General features: G+C 45.6%; 1 protein-coding gene across 3 annotated transcripts in view; it reads right to left on the minus strand.

Moving 5' to 3' along the window:
* The window catches only part of PRKCSH (PRKCSH beta subunit of glucosidase II), a 306,309-nt gene that overhangs the window by 229,584 nt on the left and 63,142 nt on the right, over positions 1 to 13,583 (minus strand). The window lies entirely within an intron of this gene.

Raw genomic sequence — 13,583 nt, forward strand, 5'->3', positions numbered from 1 at the left:
CCAACAACAACAACAGCGGCGGCGGCGTGGCGGCGGCACGGGGAGTGTGCGTCCTCACTCCGGCTTGGTTAGCCGCCATTGAACATGTGCTCCGACGGGGTTACCACGCAGGGGCTCACTGTCAGCTCCTCGTCAAGGGCGGAGCCCGGTAACCCCCCGCACCCAATAAGAAACGGCGGACCGATTCCATCTGGGGCGGAGCTAACGAGCCGAGGGCGTGTCACTCCCCGCTGGACATGCGCAGGAAGACGGAGGTGACGTCAGATGCGCCCCCAGCTTGGAGAGAGAAGTCGCCACCTCCGAGCGCTGAAATACCTCCCCGCGTCTCTGGACCGGACCGTGCTGTATCCTGTCCCTGAGCCAAGGTGCACCTTGAGCTATCGACTGCCTGCCCTCCCCTGCCATCAATCCCCGTGTAAGTCAGTCTTGTCCCGTTTGTCTGTGGTCTGTCAGGAATAAGATAAGACTGTGTCTAAGTGCCCATCTTGCTGTGCTTTACCTCTTGCCGTGTAATCTAACCGTTCTGCATAACCAATATTATATCCTCCTCCGGAGGTCTTGAGAACTGTACCCCTTGTAAAGTTGCCTTAATCCCAGCCGTTGTGTCCTTTTCCTTCATTGATCTAGCGTAGCGCGATTCGGCCAACGTTCGAGTGTAATCGGGTAAACTGTGCGAACACGGCGGCCATTCCGCTCGGCCCATCATAACATCTAAGTCGTGTCCGTAACAATATATATATATATATATATATATATATATATATACACATACATACATACATACACACACACACACACACACACACACACACACACACACACACACACACACACACACACACACACACACACACACACACACGGCAGTGTCCGTCCGTCCGTCCGTCTGTCTGTCTGTCTGTCTGTCTGTCTGTCTGTCTGTCTGTCTGTTTCCTCCATAACTCCAAAACCATGAAACTTAAACTGCAACCCTCTTCTGGTTAAACTGCCAAAATCAAGACTTTCTGCTCACCTTCACTCCTTCATTCCTCTGTTCTCCCGCCTCTGGAACAAACTCCCTCACTCTCTTCAATCCCACTCCACCCTCCAGGTCTTTAAAACAGCTGTTCAGCACGATCTCTTATCTTCCCCCATCCAAAACCTTGATCTTTTCTACCCCCGCTAATTTTGGTCCCCTTGTGTTTTATACCTCTCTCCCCCCCCCCCCCCCTTCCCACGCCTCCTCCCCCCAAGCCCTCTCCCTCCCACACTTCTCCCTGCTCTCAAATGTTGTGTTTGTGTGCTTCCCCTCCTCTCCCCATCTTGTCTTCCGCTCCCTCTTTTTATATATTTTGTTTGTCTGGTTGATTTGTTTGTGAAATAAATGTTAGCTCTTTCAGGAGCCTCGATTCAGTATACAAAAAAAAAAAAAAAAAAAAAAAAAAAACGCGAGCGGCCCCAAACTTTGCAGGCATACACCTGCAGATTTCAAGGATGGAAACTGGGTTTTGGGTGCTATAACACCCTTTTTGAAGATGATTAATGAGGTGCTCATAAGAAAACAAGACCAAAAGTCTAACAGCGGCATAGCCGCCATATATTTAGAAGATACTAGCTGAAAGCACCCGGCGTTGCACGGGTTATTTTTGAATGAATTTACTACTATAATTCAGCTTTTACTCACGGCCGTAGACGATTGACTACTATAATTCAGCTCAGCTTTTAATTGTAAAATGGGCCCAGCTCGGCCAAGGTGGGCCTCGACCGGCCTCTCCACCTTGCCTATAACCTTCCCGGGGCCTGTCCCGACATTTTTGGTTCTTTTTGAATGAATTTACCACCATAATTCAGCTTTTACTCGTGGCCGTAGAAGATTGACTACTGTAATTTAGCTGAGCTTTTAATTGTGAAATGGGCCCAGCCCGGCCGAAGCGGCCTCAACCAGCCTCGCCACCTAGCCTCAAACCTTCCCGGGGCCCGTCCCGACATTTTTTGTATTGGAGGTTTCCTCCTATCTTTCACCGTTCAGGAGATTAGCTTGCGCAGACAAACAAACAAAAACTTTCTTTTATAATATAGTGAGAAGAGAGAAGAGAGAAGAGAGGAGAGAGAAGAGAGGAGAGAGGAGAGAGGAGAGAGGAGGGAGGAGAGATGAGAGAGGAGAGAGGAGAGAGAAATATATTATAAACCACAAACACATTTGAATTTTTTTTTTTTTTTTTTTTTGTATACAAGATCGAGGCTCGTGAAAGAGCTAACATTAATCACACAGAAAGACAATTCGACACATAAAACATATAACATGGGGAGTGGTAGACAAGATGGGGCGAGAGGGGGAGGAACACAAACGCAACATCTGAGAGCAGGGACATCGAGAGATCTGTGGGAGGGAGAGGGCTTTGGGGGGGGGAGGCATGGGAAGGGGGGCCGGGAGAGGTATAAAATATATGGACACTGCCGGGACTTCCAGGAAAGAAGTTGGAATTTCAAACAAGGTGGATCTGGAGTGAATTAGTGGGGGTAGAAAAGATCAAGGTTTTGGATGGGGAAAGATAAGAGATCGTGGTGAACAGCTGTATTAAAGACCTGGAGAGAGGAGTGGGATTGAAGGGAGTGTGGGAGTTTGTTCCAGAGGCGGGAGAAAAGAGGAATGAAAGAGTGAAGGTGAGCAGAGAGCCGAGATTTCGGCAGTTTAACCATCAGAGGGTTGCTGGCTGGCGACCTGTAGGAATATTTGGGGGACAAAGCACAGAGAGGGCTGGGGGAGCAAGGCCGGAGAGGAGTCGGTCGAAGACAGAAAGACCACCTCCCTGTCTGCGGTGAGTGAGTGAAAGGCCCTCGGAGATAGCTTCGTCACGGGAGATTCCAATGATTCTGAAAGCTTTGGTTTCAACAGCGTGAAGCCGAGCTAGGTGTGAGGCAGGAGCACCGGCCCATAGGGGAGAACAGTATTCCATTGAGCTGGGGATGAAAGCCTTGTATGTGGTGAGGAGCTCAGGTGTGCCGAGGAAGGACGTCGCACGATGGAGGATGCCCAGTCGGCGACTGGCTTTGGAGGCCAGCTTGGAAATGTGGTTTTCCCAAGAAAGATCATGGCAGATAGTGATACCCAAAAACTTGAGCGACAGAACTTCTTGGAGAAAGTTTGTTGAGAAAGTAGATGGGAGGGTTGTCCAGTCGATCTTTTCGGAGAGACATAGTAAGAGTGTGAGATTTGTCAGGATTGAAAGACATGTTTCCACTTGTTTGACCAGTCTGTGATTTTGTCCAGGTCTTCAGAGAGTGAGGAGGCTGCAGACTGCCGATCTGAGGGAAGAGGAATGAAGCGGCAGAGAGTGGAGTCATCAGCAAAGAGATAGAGGATTTTCCAGAGAGTCGGAGAGATCATTGATAAAGCCCAGAAAAAGCACAGGGCCCAGAACACTGCCTTGGGGAACTCCAGCCTGAACAGGAAGGGGAGATGAGAGAAATCCATTCAGGGCCACACCTTGTCTACGACCAGAGAGGAAGTCCGCAAGCCATGCATGGAGATTTCCATGGATACCATAGGAGGAGAGTTTGGTGAGCAGAGCTGGGTGCCAGACCGTATCGAAGGCACGTGATATGTCAAGGGAGACGGCTCTGATTTCCTGTTTGGCATTGAGGGCCTCCATCCATTGTTGAGACAGCAGAAGCAGCATGTAAAGAGTAGAATGACCTGGTCTGAATCCAAATTGATGATCGGAGATCAAGCCATTGGAGAAGAGGAAGGATTTGATATCCGAAGCAATGATGGATTCCATGACTTTGCTGATAATTGGGAGCAGGCTGATTGGTCTGTAGTTGCAAGGATCTGTTTTTGCACCTTTTTTGTGTAAAGCGGTAATGTTTGCTGATTTCCAGGATGCTGGCAGATGACCTTGAGCAAAAGAAAGGGTGAAAAGAACAGAGAGAGGGTGAGATAGAGCGGCAGAGCAGGATTTTAGGACCCGTGGGCTGATGCCGTCTGGTCCAGTTGCAGAATCAGAGTCGAGGTTTGACAAAAACCCCTCCACCTTGTCAGGAGAGAAGGACACAGAGTCCAGGAGCAGTTGGGTTCGACTGGGTAAGGTGGAAACAGAGAGAGATGGGTTTGGGACACAAGATTTTGAGGCAAACACAGAGTTGAGGCATTCGGCTTTGTCACGTGCGGTGTCAACTGTGTAGCCATTTGAGGTAAGGGAGGGGATGGAGGGGGAACAAACACCAGAAACGGATTTGACCAGACGCCACCAGGATTTGGAGGAAGGAGACAGGTTTGAGAGTTCATTCTTGAGTGTGGAGAGATAGTGCTTCCTGGCACTCCTGAGGGTAGACACACACTTGTTCCGAGCTTGGTGGAAGGAACTGAGATTGCCTTCAGTTGGATTAGCCTTCCAAGAGGCAAAGGCAAGTTGTTTCAGGGCAACTGCCTCACCACAAGATTCAGTGTACCATGGACAGGAGGAAGGATAAGACAACTGAAGACGAGATGGGATAAATCTGTGCATGAGAGAGAGCAGTTTGCTTTGGAAGAATTCCCAGGAAGAATTGATGTCAGAGGCAGTGGAGATGGGAGACCAGTCCAGATGATTAATGGCTGCTTGAAGACCGTGCCAGTTGGCCTGAGTGAAATGCCAGACTCGGCGACGCTGAGGAGGCTCTCTGAGAATGGCCAGAGAGATGTCCACTTTAACAAGCACATGATCAGAAGAACCGATTGGGGCAGAAGAAGAGCAGCAGACATTAGCAGGGAAGTTTGTCATAACCAAGTCTAGAAGAGAAGATACACCATTGGCTGAGATCCGGGTCGAGAAATTGACAGATTGTGTCAATCCCAGTGAGTCGCAGAAGTCCTTTGCTAAGGTGCGATGGCTGGTGAGAGATAATAATAATAATAATAATAATAATAATAATACATTTATTTTATATAGCGCTTTTCAAGAAGCCCAAAGACGCTTTGACAGAGTACAAAAAAAACAAGTGCAAAAAGACAAAAATCAACAGGTAAATAATCAAAGCAAAGGGAAGGAGAAGGAGAAGAGATAGTCAGGGGTTAAATGCTGTGGGTTAAATGTTGAATGCAGTGTTGAACAGGTGGGTTTTGAGTGATGTTTTGAATGTGGTGAGTGAGGAGGCATCTCTGATGGTGTGAGGTAGTGAGTTCCAGAGGGTGGGAGCAGCGATGGAGATAAACCCACACCCAGCTAGCTGGCATGATGACAGTTGAAGTCGCCACATATGAGGAAGAGAGAGTTGGGATGAGTGGATAGAAGTTGGTCCATGTTGTCAGACTGTGCAATGTAAATGGAGTCATCACTGTTTGGAGGATGGTACAGAACACGTATGAACAAAAGGTGGGAGCGGAGAGGAAGCCGTAGCCAGAGGTACTCCTGGGGGTGAGGTGGAGAGAGGGCAGTGCAAGGAGAGTGAGGAAGAGAGTTTTAGATAAAGATAGCCACCCCACCACCAGGACGAGGCTCAGGTCTATCATACCGGAGGAGGGAGTAACCAGGAAGAGATATTAAGGAATCAGAGACGTCTTGAAGGAGGAAAGTTTCTGTTAAGCAGATCAAGTCTGGATTGTCAGAAGCAACCTGTATGGAGAGATCAGTCAGGTTTGCGCGAAGGCCCCGGATGTTTGAGGTCCATACCGTTAATGAAGAGAGAGGGGGAGCATCGGGCACAGGACAGGGGAGGGGAGATGTCGGGTAAGATGAAGGATGAGAGGAGGAGGTCGTGAGTGCAGTTGATAGTGTGTCAGAGATTACAGAAGAGTTACAAGAAAAGGGAAGGATGAGGAGAACGAAAGGTTTGATGGTGAAGGGATGAGGCACAGTGAGGGGTTGTTTGAGGGGGGGCAGAGGAAAGTAGAAGGTTGGGGGAGGTGGAGGTATGAGATAGAAGGGAGACGAAGTGGGGAGGAGGCATCTTTGAGGAGGAGGAGGGGGGAGGGAGAATTGGAGAGGAATGATATGGGAGGAGATTTGAATGGGAGGGGTTGGGGGGGAGTTTTGAAGGGGAGGAGTGAGGGGGGAGTTTAGGAGGGGAGGGGCAAGGGGGGAGTTTAGGAGGGGAGGGGCAAGGGGGGAGTTTAGGAGTGGAGGGGCAAGGGGGGAGTTTAGGAGTGTAGGGGCAAGGGGAGGGATTTGGAGGGGAGGGGCAAGAGGGGAGTTTAGAAAGTGGATGATTAATGAAAGACGAACATTGATAACAAATTGGGTTTATTGTGATTTTCAAGTTAGCAATCCGATTAAGAACGATGGAGGAAGGATGGAAAGAATGTGAATTTAGAGCATTCAGTGATTCAGAGTTATAAGGGATTGAATTTATTTTTTTTGAAGTGGAATGAGTTGGAGAGGAAATTGAAAGAAGCCTTTTAAATATGAAGAAAAACAGCGTGTTGTTGTAATATGCCACTGAATAAAACACTGAAGGGGAAAGTTTAAACATATTTAAATAATATTTAAACAGAACCATGAACAATCTTAAATGCACAAAATTCCGACGGGGGGAGGGCCGAGAGGGACCACCACGCGTCACGTGAACAGAGCAAAAGGTGGATGGCAAGGAGATAATGGGGGCGGGGCGAACAGCACACCTGGACAGAAGTACAGGATGAGATAACAGCACATGTGGAGAAAGGAAAAATAAATGTTTTTTTTTTTGGGGGGGGGGGGGGGTTTGGGGGGTGGGGATTTAAAACGTCAGACAAAGAGTATTATGTTCGGGGTAGAAGGGAAAAATCTAAGAGCCAAGCAAAACACGAATTAGGGGACTTAAGTTAGCAAACAAAAACGGGGGTACAAGGCCGCACACAAGGAGCAGAACACGATTAATTACGGTATTTGCCAGACGGTATTTAAAACGTTAGACAAGTGGTCGATGTTCGGGGAAGTTAGGGGGAGAAGAGAAAATCTAAGAAATAAGCAATACAGCGAAGGAAAGAACTTAAATTCACAGAACACCTATGGGGTAGGGAAGCCGAGAGAAACCAGGCCGCGCACGCGGTGGGACAGAAAACGATTAAATTATACAAAAGTTTGCAAGAATTGCAAATCAACACCAACTAGAAAACACACTGCAACACATGCACAATAAAAAACGAGTAGAAATTGACGAAGACACGAATGGAAAAAATACTTTAACTTGCTGCCGTGCAGAGGTCGAAGACGCTTCCTTGCTCCAGGGACCGGAAACAGAAGTCGGAAGAAGATTAGCTTTGTAAACAGGTGCTCATGCTGCTTATAACATTAAACAAAGAAATTTCGAGGAATCCGTAAGGTAAGTACGTAAGGTAAGTCCGACATCCGTAAGGTAAGTTTTACTTGCAGAACTGAGGGAAGATCTACTGTAATCTATATACCTCACAAGGTTGGGTTCATAACATGCTATCAAGAATCATTACTTCCGCGTTTGTTCGTCCATACACCGCTGATCATCGATTCATGAACCATACACCGCTTCAATCCATCAACTTTGTATTCACAACATTGGGATTAAAGTCTTGTGGTCATATTTACTATTTATTATTATTACTATTACGAAAACGATACGACTGAAATGATACACTACTGTATTAAGAAACCAGGGCTTAATTTGTCTGAAGCGGTATGAAGGGTAGGCACAAAGCCTAAGGCCTATACGTGTCGTTTTGTTGCAAGAGACTTAACGCCTATGCTTTCGATATTTGATGGTCATTTTAACAATCGGTTTGTTTGTGTTTTCACACTGAATGAAAAACGTAGAGGTTGAGCATGGTGATTGTGATATATGACAGGTTCGACGATATGTTCAGCCTGAACAAAATGGGAATCAAATGGCAGTGTGTGAAGAGGCAGCTGCCATACTGACGAAATGACATCAGACGTAATCACATCACCATGCCCTGTGACCAGATCCTCAGCTCTGATTGGTTTACGTTTGAGGGGACATACATACATACAGACGGTCAAACACTGTTCTACACAGCTTTGCCCTATGGGCTACACCGTAAATACCCGATGTGGAGGCTTACCATTATGGCGGCCCACCATCTTGGTCAGCGCACCGCACCTCGCTGGGTTCTTACACCGCCATTTTGTTTTGCCTCCTCAAACATGCTTTGCCTTGGAAACACGATTGATTAATCATTCATAATTGAAGCATATCATCAAAATCTGGATTCGGATTTAATAGTTGGATGCTGTAGACTAAGTAATGTCCAAATCTGGAGTGAAATCTGACAAAATTTACCATATCTAGCGATTGGTGAACGCTATTCAGCTGCTTTTGCAAGCCATGGCGTTACAGTCGACAGATCACATTTTTGTGTGATATACTTTCATTGTATTAATAGATAGTTACATTAATGTACCTACAAAAATATACTTGTTAAAAAAAAATAAAAATCAAACGTCGTGTTTGGAACTCAAATCAAACGTCCACCATGTTGAACTGTATCATTGCAAATGTGAAGTCGACATTTTGTCTGCTCTCAGTGGTTTCCCCATTTTGCTGATTTGCTGCTTGATTTTAACATTTTTGGAAGACTATTTGAAGGTAAATCTTTGTGTTGCCATTTTTGTGTACTTTGCCTGTGCTGTCCACGAATTAATTGACCTAATATGCAAATTCTTAAAACTTCAGGTCAATCGCATGAAAATTGATGATTTTATATGACGCTGACCTTTTGACAAACTTATTAATTTAACACTGACACTAACACACACACACACACACGGACACTGCGCACACACACACGGAAACTGTGCACACACAAACGGACACTTTCTAATGAGCACCTCGTTAATCATCTTCAAAAAGCATGTTATAACACACCCAAAGACCCAGTTTTCATCATTGCAATCTGCTGGAGGTCCAGCTCTATGCATGCAAAGTTTGGGGATGCTAGGTTTCATGGTTTTGGAGTTATGGAGGAGACAGACGGACGGATGGACAGACGAATACTGCCTTTTATTATCAATAGATATGTGTACCAAGTTTGAATTAGATCACTTCAGCCGTTCTCAAGTTATAGACATTTTATTTTTTTCACACTCACACTCACACACACACACACACACACACACACACACACACACACACACACACACACACACACACACACACACACACACACACACACACACACACACACACACACACACACACACACACACACACACACACACACACAACACACACACACACACACACACACACACACACACACACACACACACACACACACACACACACACACACACACACACACACACACACACACACACACACACACACACACACACACACACACACACACACACACACACACACACACACACACACACACACACACACACACACACACACACACACACACACACACACACACACACACACACACACACACAGTCTGGCCACTCTGCCATAAAGCCCAGATCGGTGGAGTGTTGCAGTGCTGGTTGTCCTTCTGGAAGTTTCTCCCATCTCCACACAGGATCTCTGGAGCTCAGCCAGAGTGACCATCGGGTTCTTGGTCACCTCTCTTACCAAGGCCCTTCTCCCCCGATTGCTCAGTTTGGCCGGGCGGCCAGCTCTAGGAAGAGTCCTGGTTGTTCCAAACCTCTTCCATTTAAGAATTATGGAGGCCACTGTGCTCTTGGGAACCTTCAATGCAGCAGAGATTTTTTTGTAGGCTTCCCCATATCTGTGCCTCGACACAATCCTGTCTCTGAGCTCTGCAGGCAGTTCCTTCGACCTCATGGTTTGATTTTTGCTCTGATATGCATTGTCAGCTGTGAGACCTTATATAGACAGGTGTGTGCCTTTCCAAATCATGTCCAATCAATTGAATTTACCACAGGTGGACTCCAATCAAGGTGTAGAAACATCTCAAAGATGATCAAGAGAAATGGGAGGCACCTGGGCTAAATGTCAAGTGTCATAGCAAAGGGTATGAATACTTATGTCAATGTGATATTTCAGTTTTTTTCTTTTTAATAAATTTGCAACACTTTATAAAAAAAATCCTGTTTTCTCTGTCATTACAGGGTATTGAGTGTAGATTGTTGAGGGAAAAAATGAATTTAAACGATTTCAGCACAAGGCTGCAACATAACAAAATGTGAAAAAAGTGAAGGGGTCTGAATACTTTCTGAATGCACTGCAGGTGTACCAAATTTGGTCAGAATCCCATCACTGGTTCACAGTTATCACGGTAACAGGATTTTTACCGACCATGACCTCACCCCAAAATCTAATCAGTTCACCTTTACCTCATTATACATACCTGCATCAAGTTTGAATAAGATCCCTTCACAGCCGTTCTCAAGTTATTGCGGTAACGAAACCCTAACACCGACAGACGGACGGACAGACAGCCGGATGGACAACCTGAAAACATAATGCCTCCGGCTAATTCGTCAACGGAGGCATAATGAAATCCTTGAAAGATTGCCAAATTTTCAGTTATCATCAATAAGTGCTGATCAGATGAGATTGTTAGATCGATTCTCCTGCTGCCTCATTTGTCCTATATTTTTGTTAATTCATGGTTGTAAAAAATGTTATCTTAAAAATTCGAACCTTGATTGCTTACTCGCAGGGGTACCCAGCATTGCCCGGTGATGTTCTAATCCTGTTGGCATTTAGAAGAGATTTCATTTTTATTTATTTTTTCTATTTTTTTGAAGGGGGTCTAAAACACTTTCTTACACCCAGTAAGGGTCAGACAACAACAACAACAACAACAACAACAACAACAACAACAACAACATGCATTTTAAGGCCATTTTCCCTGCTAGAGCAGGGGTTAGCCTTGCGGTCCCCATGACAATCTTCTCCATATTGCCCTATTTTCTGCATCTCTCCTTGTTAACCCCCTTGCCCGCATTTCTTCTTCCACCATCTTTAGCCAAGTCTTCCCCGTCCTCTACTTCCTTCTACATTCATTTCCATCACTCTTCTCAACCAGTCACTTTCATCCTTCCTCAACACATGACCAAACCATCTGACCAGTAAGGGTCAGAGATCATTTAATATTACCTTTCACATAGCTACAATGGCTTAGGCACTTTAGAGCAATGTTTTTGTTTTTTTTAATCCAACTTCCCCCCCCCCCCCCCCCCCCCTAAAACACTCCCTGGCACTCACTGATGAACCTCTGAAAGTTTGAGGAAGATCTGTTTGGCAATCTCTAAAAAAAATGGTGACAGACAGATTAATATGGAGTCAAGTCAATTTATATGCTGTCAGCAGAAATGTAAGACATTGTTAATTAGGTCGAGACGTTTGATGATTATTATGCATGAAGCGGTGAGAGGCAGCAAACCACACAGACATATTTTGTAATATCAACATCACTTGTTATTTTTAGTCAGGTCGGTCTCTTGACTGCCACTGGTAACATGTAACCCAATGCTACCTGCCGCATGGTCGGGTAGTCGGTGACTAAACTGACCACTCTCACTGGCTTGCCAGTAGGGAAGGTGACTGTGACACCCTGCAGGACTAAAAACAATACCTGTTAAAGGGCGGATGAGCTCACTTAGTGAGCCAACAGCCATCCAAGTAAGGATGAACACAAACAACATGAGAAAAGTAAGATAAGTGTATGATGTGGGGAGTGTCTCTTAAAAAACATCCATCTGGTTGGACCGTTTTTTTAGGTGGTAGGTTGTCGACAGCAACTGCTCAGGGTAGAACTACCGTTCTGACTTAGGAGCATTAAAGTGGTGCCCAGAACCATCTCACACTCTCCGTATCAGCATTGCTTGTCTTACTTTCTGTCTTGCTCGAACTATCGCTACCGGGCTAGCTTAAATCTCTCTTTCTCGCAAACAAACATCATACACTTTTCATCACACACTTATCTTACTCATTTTCACTTCTCAGATTAACGTTCTCTCTCTTTTATTTAAATCTTTATGCAGTTCTTTCATTTAAGGCCTGGCCATGAGAACTATACAGTCCGTTACTGGAGCATTCAACATAAAAAAGATAAAATCGTATTATTTAGGAGGGGCAGTCAATAAGTAACCTTAAAATATTTTCACAACTTGTTTATTGCATGTACGTGTGTCGCAACTGTATTCTTTTTCAACATAATCTCCATTGTGTTCAATGCATTTTTTCCCACGCTTTACTGAGGCCTGGATTCCTCTAGAAAAAAATTATTTTGGCTGCTTGTGTAGTCATTCGTACACCGCCTCTTGGACCTCTTCGCCAGATCGGAAAGTGGTTCCACCAAGCACCTCTTTAAGTGGCCCAAAGATGTGGTAATCCAAAGTGGCGAGGTCTGTCGAGTAAGATGGATGAGGAAGACACTCAAAATGCAGGTCCTCGATTGTTGCAGCTGAAGCACAGGCAGTATGGGGCCGAGCATTGTCATTCTGCAGCAAAACACCGGTAGCGAGTAGTCCACGACGTTTTGATCTGATTGCTGGTTTCAGATGATTTCAAGGAGTCGCAGTATGATGCACTGGTGACTGTGATCCCTCTGGGCATGTAATGCACTACAAGTCGGCCTCGGCTATCTCAGAAGAACGTCAGCATCACTTTTCCAGTGGACGGCTGTGTGCGGAATTTTTTGGGCTTCGGTGAAATTGAATGGCGCCACTCTTTGCTTGCCCTCTTCATTTCTGGCTGAAAGTAATGGACCCAGCTTTCATCCCCAGTCACTAGACGCTGTAAGAAAGTGTCGCCTTTTGTTTCGTAACGTCACAGAAATTCTTCACATGCATCCACTCGCCGTTCTTTCAGTTTGGGTGTGAGTTGTCTCGGCACCCATCTTGCAGATACTTTGCGGAACCCCAGCACGTTGTGAATGATATGGTGTGCTGAACCATGGCTAATCTTCAATTCGGAGACCACTTCATCCAGCGTAATGCGACTGTTTTCCCTTAGCACGCACTCAAATCCTGCAACCATTTCTGGTGTGTTGGCTGTGTGAGACCGGCCCGAGTGAGCAGCGTCTGCCACACTGGACACTCCACTTTTAAACCTCCTGTGCCAGTCGTACACCTGCTGGAGCGATAAACATGCGTCACCATAATGCATCTTCATTCTGCGATGGATTTCACTGGGCTCCACACCCTCACTTCCCAAGAAACGGATGACAAAACGTTGCTCCTCCCTGGTGCATGATTCTAAGGGAGCCAGCATATTGGAACTGCTGTACTGACGTTATACGCTCAATGTTGCCAGATCTAAAACAGGCAAAACATGACTCTTACCCATATATATAACATATGTCGTCTACAACTACACACATTACATTCTCGAATTTATATCGCCATTTTAAGGTTACTTAAAATACGGCCCTCGTGATATTTTAAATATGGCCCTCGTATATAGTAGATGGATTTTGGTTTGTAAGCAAGCTGTTGCCCTTGGTTGGAGGCCTGGAGGGTGATGGAGGTGATGGAGGTGGTGGGGGTGAATCTGTACTCGGTCATGTTTCAGCAATTTTGCAATCTCTGAACAGTTTGAAGGATAATAGTGCAAGTAACTCTTCACTAAAAATCTAAGCTGAAATGAGTACAAAGTTGAAATGATTATCACAGTAAAGATAGAAATTATTGATCAGATGAGGTTCTAAAAAAGAGAAACAAAAATAGGATTTT

This window comes from Myxine glutinosa, chromosome 1 (assembly GCF_964187855.1).
Source record: "Myxine glutinosa chromosome 1, kmMyxGlut1.1, whole genome shotgun sequence".
Classification (NCBI taxonomy): Eukaryota; Metazoa; Chordata; class Myxini; order Myxiniformes; family Myxinidae; genus Myxine; species Myxine glutinosa.